Below are 8,984 nucleotides of genomic sequence, written 5' to 3'. Positions count from 1 at the left end.
TTTCTGCCATGAGAGGAAGGGCCAGGAAATTGGTTTGTCAGATTCAATACCCTACAAATTTGCCTCAAAATAGCTTGGCATGCCAAAAGGAATCAAGGGAAGAGGGGGACAAAAATGAGTTCCAGGAGAAAGCTGAAGCACTGGATCAAAGAATAGGTCTGAATTAGTAATCTTCTTCCATGTATCTCAGCAGGGTAGCTACCTAGAGTTTGGAAGGGAAACTTTTATTCCTCAACAACTTCATGTAATCATTGGCAGAAGTCATACAGTTCCCACCATCCACCACCAGAATTGTGCCTGTCACATAGGATGCTAAGTACAAGTACAGTGCACCATGGGTATTCCCAGTCTTGTTCCCCATTCTCTGGAGAGGGCTTCCTAAAATACTTCTTTCCATGTTGGGATTATGGCCACCAAGGTGATGTATCCCTTCAGTGTCACTAATTGGTCCTGGAGCCAGTCTATTAGCTCAAATGTTGTTAATGACCCCACTCTACAGCCAAGTGTCTTGTCATTGCATTCACAGCTGCCTTGGCAGTGCCAGCATGCACCTGGAGTACCTACCCTCTGTAGCCCAGGGTAGCAGTGATGTTAATGGTCACACCACCATGGTCCCAGAAGTACTTCTCAAACATGACTTTGCTGACATTGAAGGTGCCAACTGTACCAATATCAATTACAGTTTTGTATGCATTGAAGGACATGTTGCTGGCAGCACACAAAAAATTACCTGCTGCACCACTGATGAGAATGTCAATCTTGCCAAACTTCTTCAGAGCATTATCAACTGCAGCAGTTATACTCTGAGGCTCTGGAACATCCAGAGACAGGGAAGGCACTGCTGACCGGTAGCAGTAATCAATTTCTTGGCAGCATCGGACACTCTTTGTTGGCTTCTGCTAGCAATGACCACATGGCAGCTATGCCGCATGAAAATTTCTGCAATTTGGAACCCAATTCCTGAGCCTCCTCCAGTGATAAAGGCCACTTTTTCATGGAGGATGTCTGAGCAGAAGAGGTAGTTGTAGGTTGGAAGGCAGTTAACAGTATCGATGTCGGGGGGTGGGGGAGAGGAGACATGACAGCAGGTGGAGGTCACCTGGAAGCACCTGGGAGCTGCAGCACCTGGGAGGGAGCCTCAAGTCAGGCTGCACGAGCCCACCTTCCTTCCTTCCTCCCTATGTCTGTTCATTTTCCCAGCCTCCTTCCTAGCTCTGGCCTCTCTGCTAGAAAAGTCTCTGTTCATATCTGGGAACAGGGGACAGGGCAGGTCAACCTGAGCTTCTGTAACTTAATTTGGTGGTCTGTGGGTTTTCAGTGCTTCCAAGGTGATATGATTTAGGGAGAAATCTGAATCCTGACTTCCTGCTCTGGTCTCTGATCCTTACCCAGTAGAGTCCTTACTCCCTCATAACTGTGACAGCTCCTCTTTGCCCTGGAATTGCAACCCAGAACTGGACAATAGAGTCAGAATTTCCAAATGGTGCTGGAACCTATATATAGAGGATCCTCTTTCTTTTTTTATATTTTTAAAAATTTTAAACTTAAATACAAAATAAGAAAAAATTGTCATGTATTCAGCAAAACATGAGATTCATAATATAAAGCAATAAATTTCCATTTCAGGAAAGCCTATATAATAAATATTACATATTTTGTTCAAAATTGTCCAAATTTCCTTTGCTTCCTTGTAAGTTTTTTCTGTTTTTCTGCCATTCATTATATATATATATATATATATATATATATATATATATACATACATACATACAACTTATACATATATATTCACCTACACACATATACACCCATATATATATTTTTATATATAATATACACATGCCCACATTCATACACATACATAAACACATACATAGTCATAGATATCTATTTATTTGTTTGTGTGCATCTCTTATTTTTGTGACATTTCCTGAAAGCAACAACCCCTCCTCACTCTTCCAATTTATTTCTACTTGCTACCTTATCCTCCTATTTCTTTATCTACTACTTTTCCAAGAATCCCTCCCTTACATGCTCTTCTATACTCCCTTTCCCATTGATCTACACACCCTTCTATATACCCTTTATTCTATTGCCTCAACTTCATATCAGTACCCTTCCTATCCCCTCTTCTTATTTCTTTCTGAGTTTAAAAAGTTTTTATATACACATTTATTTCTGATGAGACTTGGTTTCCGGAACTACCAGCTCTCCTTCCCTATCTAATTCCTCTGTATCAATTCTTTCTCTCAAACCTCATCAGTAAAATTCTTTTTTACATCTTTTCCTACACCATTTTACTTTTTAAAATCCCATCCTACTCAGCTCCATCCCAATCTTTCCTTTGAACTACCCAATTACTAATAACACTCTTGGACATAAGGTTTATATTTCCATGAATAAATAGTAAATAATTTGTCCTTATTAAGTCCCTTGTATTAGTCTTTGATATTTACCTTATGTTTCTCTTGAACCTTATATGTCAAATTTTCTATTAAATTCGACAAAATCCTGAGAGTCTTTTTTTTCATTCAGGATTATATTTAACTTTGCTGGGTATGATATTTTTGGCTGCATCCTTTTTTTTTTTTTTTTGCTTTTCAATATGGGATATTTTAAGCCCTGCAGTCTTTCAATGTAGCTGTTGCTAGGTCATGGGTAATTCTAATTGTGATTCCATAATATTTGAATTACTTTTGCCTTGTGCTCTTAATATTTTCTCTTAATCTGGAGGTTTTGAAATTTGGCTATGATATATCTATAAACTTTCTGCCTATGAGTCCCTTCAGGGGTGATCAGTGAATTTTTTCTATTTCCTGTTCTAACATTTCAGAATAATTTTATTTAATTATTTCTTGTATTATTGTATCAAAGTTTTTTTTTATCAAAGCTTTCAAGTCATCTGATTATTCTTATGTTTTTTCTTCTTGATCTCTTATCCAGTTTGGTACTTTTTCTTATTAAATTTCACATTATCTTCTATTTTTTCATTCTTTATACTCATAACTTCATTGACTTCCCTTTGCCCATTTCTAATTTTCTTCCTTAAGATTCTGTATCTCCTTTTCCATTTTGTTAAACTTCTTTTCATCATTTTCTTATTTTCCTTGAATTTTTTTATATTTTTTTAGTCTTCCCTCAATCACTCTTATTTGATTTTTTTAAAGATCTTTTTTGAGTTCTGTGATTTCTTTTTGAGCAGATAGACATTTGATGTTACTCTTTGGGGTAGAAGAGGTTTTTGTTTCTTTTTTTTTAACTTCAATATCTTCCTCTGAAGATGAATTCTGGTCTTCTCTAATTCAGTGTTCATCTGTGGTGAATTTTTTCTCTTTTGCCTCCTCATTTTTAATTTTTTTTTAGAAGTTTGTTATTAGATTCACCTCTGGTCCTGGGGTGTGGGGAATGGTGTCTCAGTCCGAGGAGCTTTACCCTAGGTTCAACCCATGGATTCCTTTCCTGTTCCAAGTTACAACCAGGACCCTTCCACACACTTTAGTGGAAATGCTTTCTCTCCCTGTGAATCCTCCAGTGGCTATAACCTGCAGGTCTCCCCTATGGTTTAGACAAAGAACTTGGTCTGAACCAAAATGAATAATTCAGTTCTCCTATGTGTCCACAACCTGTAGCAACCTTGTGCCACTGCTTCTGCACTCACCAGGCAATTTCTGGTGCCTTCTTGCCCTAGTTGTTAGCAGCATAGCTGAGTCTGGCATCCTTTTATCAACAAAAGTTCCCATCAGATGCCTGACACCCACACAATCCAGAAGCTAAGAATTCCTTTGGCTGAGACGGAGGTTACCTCCCAACCTGGTTGCTCCTAGGGCTCAACTCTGGCTATTTTAGGGAGCTAGCCTGGAGGTATTTACACTTCATTCAGGCCAAATCTCAGTTCCAGATCTTTCTTTGGATCTTTTCCATTTGTCCCAGGAGGAACACTATTCTGCCCTGACTTTTGTTTATTTTTATCCTGCTCCACATTCACCCTGAGATGATTTTTTGACTTGTTTGTGGAGGAAATCTGTAGAGATTGGAATTTTCTGACCTTTTCCACTAACTTCCTACAATCCTAAAAGCATCTTCTTTCTAATCAAGAGTTCATACAGTTATCATGTAATCTCTTTGCACTGAGTCCACCCAGTATGCTGCTGATACAGCTTCTGGCTCCAAGACCCTCAGCCAGTGGGCAACTTACTCCTAGTCATCCCCCATCTTGATGTCTGTAAACCCCTTTCTCTCTCTTCCTAAACTGTCCTGGGTTGGAACAATGGAACAACTTTTACTATGATCACCTTTTTTTAATAATTAGATTTGGAGTTCTCTGTGGTCATTTTGTATGAGAGATTTGGATTTGGCAGTTATAAACTTTCACTTTACCGGGGTTTTTTTTTTTTTTGGCTTTTTGCAAGACAATGGGGTTAAGTGACATGCCCAAGGTCACGAAACTAGGTAATTATTGTCTGAGGATAGATCTGAATCCAGGTCCTCCTTACTCCAGGACCATTGCTCTATCCATTGTGCCACCTAGCTACCCCCCCCCCCCACTTCACTTTCTTAATTACACCCTTGATTCTCAGATTTATTTACCTAGCCCCAATCTCTTCCATAATCTCCAGGTTTTTATCACATTAACTTTTAGACATTTCCAATATCTCAAAAACATTTCAAACTTATCATGTCTAAAGCTGAACTCAGGATCTTTGTTAGAAAATTCTCTTCTCTTCCCAATTTTTCTATTGTGGTTGAGAGTATCATCTTTCTCTTCAACTCATCTAGTATTATAAATTTGTTTTTATTTTGACACATAGTCAATCTGCTGTCAAGTTTTGTCACAGTATTTTTCCAAAACATTTCTTCTCCACTTTCATAGATACTACACAGAGGTAGACCCTCATTATCTCACGTCTGGACTATCACAATAGCCTTTTGGCTGTTCTTTTTGCTTCAAGTCTCTTCAATTTCATGTCCATTTTCCATTCAGCTGCCAAAGTTATCTTTCTATTATTTACTCACTGGTAACCAGGAACTCCCTAATGTCTCTTGGATTGTGTATAAATTCTGTTTAACTTTTAAAGCTCTTCAACTTGTTCCCTTCCTACCTTTAGACTTTATTTTAACCCATATTACAATCTATAGTTCAGAGATGCTGGTTTACTTTCTGTTCCTTGCATACTGTTCCTTTCCATCTCTGTTCCTTTATACCCTCAAATGCCCTTCCTGCTTGCCTCTGACTTTGGAAATTGCTGGTGTACTTTTCAAAGGGCACCCCCATGTAGATAATTGCCTAGAACCAGAACCATTCTCTTGAACTGGCATTCATTGTTACCAGGTATAAGGAGACAAATTCTAGGGACAACTCATCCACTCTAAACCCTCTTGATCTCAAATGATGTTGACATACTGTGATAAAAATTATATTTGGGGTGGGTTGCAGACAGTTCTTACTGGTTTAGGGGAGTTGACTGTTAAATTTTTGGTATGAGCACTTACATCTCAGAAATCAGTAAATGTGACAAATCAGGGCTTAATTTATTATTTTATTGATTGTCTAGACATAAAGTTATGGAGGAAATATTAATAATACAGATTAAACTTAAAAGTAGGACACAGAGAGTTGGTTGTTAAAGATTTTTTTTCCACAAAGAGTAGATTGTTTAAGATTTTCCAACAAACAATTGAATATGATTTTTTATAATCTAACATGGAGCCAGAGGACATTCCATGTCCATCACAAATTGCCTGTGTGATTTTGGGCAACTCATTAACATCTCAAGTCTCAATTAGTTCCTCATTTGTAAAATGAGAGAAATGGACTAGATGATTTCTAAGGTGCCTATATTTTTTTCCTTCATTATTTCCTGGTTTTCATGCATCTGTCCACTGCTACCAGTACATTCCTAATAAGCCATATCAATAAGTATTTTTAAATTCTATTACTTACTAAGCACTGGTGATAACAACAACAACAAAAAAAGGCCTAAAACCAATCCCCTCTCTCAAGGAGCTCAGTCTAATGACGAAGACAACATAGAAATAGCTATGTACAAACAGGAATTAAACAAAGATAATCCTAGAAGAAAAATTCTAAGATTAAGGAGTCATGGGAAAATCTTTTGATGGAAGAAGTGATTTTAGCTGAGTTTTGAAGGAAATAAGAAATCCAGAATGAAAATTAGGGGGCAGCTAGGTGGTATAGTGGTTAGAGCACCCGCCTTGGAGTCAGGAGTACCTGAGTTCAAATCCAGCCTCAGACACTTAATAATTGCCTAGCTGTGTGGCCTTGGGCAAGCCACTTAACCCTGTTGCCTTGAAAAATCTAAAAAAGAAAAGAAAAGAAAAGAATGAAAATTAGGGTAGAAGCCTGTGTGACTAGAAGTCAGGAAAATAGGTATGAGGCCAATTATCAGAGGTGTGCAAATAAGAAAGGATATTCTTACCAGACTGATCTGAAATGAACTGGGTCACAGGAAGGCCCTAGATTTTTTCCTCCAAAAAACATGGAACTCATTCAAGGGAGAAGTCAGATGATTAGAGCAGGAACAAGGGGCAGAGGTCGGACTCCAGAGAAATCTCCTAGTCTGTTCCCATTGTTCCTGAAGAGTCCAGTGACCCGGTTTAAATGTCAACTGAAAAGAGCCAGGCTCTAATCTGTGAATAGCTACAGGTGAAAGACAGAAAAGTCAGATAAACAGAAATTTAATTTCAAAGTGAGGGAAATGGTTGCAAGTAAGGACCCACATACTGGAGCCCCATCTCAGTACTTGTACCTATGACTACACAATGAGCTGGGGTTAATAGCAACAATGTTTCAAGTTTGATTCAAAGCAGTACTTCATGACCAGAAACAATTCTTGGATTTTGTTGCAACTGAGATCATTCAGAGGGTATGTGCAGAGGATTGTTATGATGCCAAGCTCAGGAAACAGCTGGACCTTAACTCTGGAAAATAAGTTTTCTATTAATATCTTGACAACAGTAATAGGGAAATTAGGAAGAAGAGAAGATTTCAGGAGAAAATAATGAGTTCCAATTTGGACATATTGTATTTCAGATGTATATGGGACATTCTGTTTGTTCACTAGGCAACTGGAGACGTGAGAAAAAAAAGTCAGGCGAGACGTGTGGGCTGAATAAATAGAACTAAGACTTGTTTGCATAAATATGACCATTGAAATTATAGTAGTTGATGAGATTACTGAGCAAAATAGTACAGTAGAAATTCCAAGACAGAGCCTTTGGAAATACTCATGATTAGTAGGTGTGACTTGGATAAAGATCCAGGAAAAGAAACTGGGAAATGATGATTGGGTAGGAGGAGATTCAGGAGGGAGAAGTCACAAAAACACTAGAGAGAAACAAATATGAAGAAGAAGGTGATGAACAGTGTCAAGGGCTGGAGATAGGTCAAAAAGGATGAGGATTGAGAAAAGCACATTAGATTTTTTTTAGGTTTTTTTTTGTAAGGCAAACGGGGTTAAGTGGCTTGCCCAAGGACACACAGCTAGGTAATTATTAAGTGTCTGAGATCGGATTTGAACCCAGGTACTCCTGACTCCAGGGTCGGTGCTCTATCCACTATGCCACCTAGCTGCCGCCTAGCCGCCCCCTTAGATTTTTTAATAAAGAGATCATTGATAACTTTGGAGACACAACTTTCAATTGAATGATGACAACAGAAGTCAAACTATGTGAAATTAAGAAAATGCTTTACATACATTTACATACATTAGCCCCTGTGGAGCTCATTATCTACAGAATAAAATTCAAATTCCTTAGGTTATCATCTAAGATGAGGATTGAGAACAGGACATTAGATTTTTCAATAAAGAGATCATTGATAACTTTGGAGACAGGACTTTCAATTGAATGATGACATCAAAAGCCAAACTACATAAAATTATGACAACTCTTTACATACATTAGCTTCTCTTCAAAACCTTCAGTGGAAGACCATTATCTACAGAACAAGGTTCAAATTCTTTAGATTGTTATCTAGAACATTTGACTCCCATTTATTCTCCAGTCTTTCATTGTATTCCTTCTTCTAGAGGTAGCCAAGTGATGAAGTAGATTGAGTAGTAGAACTGAAGTAGGGAAAATCTAAGTTTAAATTCAGCCCAGGACACCTATTAGCTGTATGACACTAGGCAAGTCACTTAACCTCTGCTAGCTTCAGTTTCCTTACCTATAAAGTAATGATAATAATGACAATAATAATATATTATCTCCAAGTGTAGTTGACAGATTAAAAAATATTTGTAAAAATACTTTGCAAACTTTAAAGTGCTATGCAAAGGTAAAATTAATATTATTTCTATTTATGACCTCCAATCCAAAACAAACAAAAAACCACATTACTTATTGTCTTCCCAAATATTCCAAGATCATTCATTCTCTATTCAAACTTGATCCCTATTCCCTGTTTGATATTATCTTCCTAAGATTCAGCTTAAAACCAACCTCCTCTGAGAAACCTTCCTAATTCACAATCCTAATGATGTCTTCCTTTGAAGACCTACACTGAGATTTCACTAGATTGAGGTTATCCAAAGTTCTATTTTAAGTCCCTCTTTTCTTTCATCTTCCAAGATCCATTTTTTTCCAGAGATTCTGGAGTAGAGACTCTTTCTTCTTTCCCCTCTCCTCCTAACTAAGGCCAGTGCTTCTCCCTACCTCTTTATCCAATCTTCTCTTGAATCCTCCCAGTTCTTGTTCCATCAATCAGGCCTCTACTCTGTCTTGCATCTGCTCTGGCTTCTTTCCATCTGCTTTCAAACATAGTCAAAATCCTTTTTATTAAAAAAAAAAGTCTTCTCTTGACCTTTCAACCATATTTGGCTAATATCCCATCTCTTCTCCTTCACTGCTAACATTCCAAAGAAAGTTATCTTCAACTCAGGCCTATACTTTCTCACCACCCACTCTCTTCCCAAGGCTTTGCCATCTGGCTTCAATCCCAAGTACTCTATGAATATTGCTCTCTC

General features: G+C 37.8%; 1 pseudogene; it reads right to left on the bottom strand.

Annotated features, from left to right (window-relative positions):
* Positions 1-202: 202 nt before the first annotated feature.
* LOC141489669 (peroxisomal 2,4-dienoyl-CoA reductase [(3E)-enoyl-CoA-producing] pseudogene) lies at positions 203-1,023 on the bottom strand (annotated as a pseudogene).
* Between the last annotated feature and the right edge of the window lie 7,961 nt (positions 1,024-8,984).

This window comes from Macrotis lagotis, chromosome 5 (assembly GCF_037893015.1).
Source record: "Macrotis lagotis isolate mMagLag1 chromosome 5, bilby.v1.9.chrom.fasta, whole genome shotgun sequence".
NCBI classification, from domain to species: Eukaryota; Metazoa; Chordata; class Mammalia; order Peramelemorphia; family Peramelidae; genus Macrotis; species Macrotis lagotis.
Note: the sequence above shows the minus strand (reverse complement) of the source record. Positions and strands in the feature narration are given on the sequence as shown.